Genomic DNA, 526 nt, shown 5'->3' with positions numbered 1-526 from the left:
ACATAGATCAGATCAGAATCACCACAATTCCTTGCTTACTTGTGAGGGTAAAGAGTGTGTGATCAGCTTCTGACTTTACAAACCCTTTTCCATTGAGGGTTGTACTCAGCTTGTGTTACCAGGCTCTTGGAGACTGTTTTAATCCATAGATTGTTTTCTTCAGCCTTAGGACATTTCCTGGCTTGACCATGTCTTCCATACCAGGTGGTGGTCTCATATACACCTCATCCTCAAGCTATCCTTGTTAAAATACATTCTTGACATCCATCTGCCATAGATCCCATTCCAAGTTCACAGCCAAATAGAGCAAAATTCTTATGGTGTGGAGCTTAGCTACTGGTGCAAAGGTGTCTAAATAGTCTTCTCCATAGACTTGGGTATATCCTCTAGCAACCAGCCTTGTCTTCTTCCTTTCTGGTTTCCCATTAGCTAGGTACTTGATGGTGAAGAGAAGCCGACTTGTCACTGCCTTCTTTCCTTTTGGAAGTTCAATCTCAAACCATGTATCATTCTTGATCATGGCTCC

This window comes from Brassica oleracea, unplaced genomic scaffold (genome assembly GCF_000695525.1).
Source record: "Brassica oleracea var. oleracea cultivar TO1000 unplaced genomic scaffold, BOL UnpScaffold00870, whole genome shotgun sequence".
NCBI classification, from domain to species: domain Eukaryota; kingdom Viridiplantae; phylum Streptophyta; class Magnoliopsida; order Brassicales; family Brassicaceae; genus Brassica; species Brassica oleracea.
Note: the sequence above shows the minus strand (reverse complement) of the source record.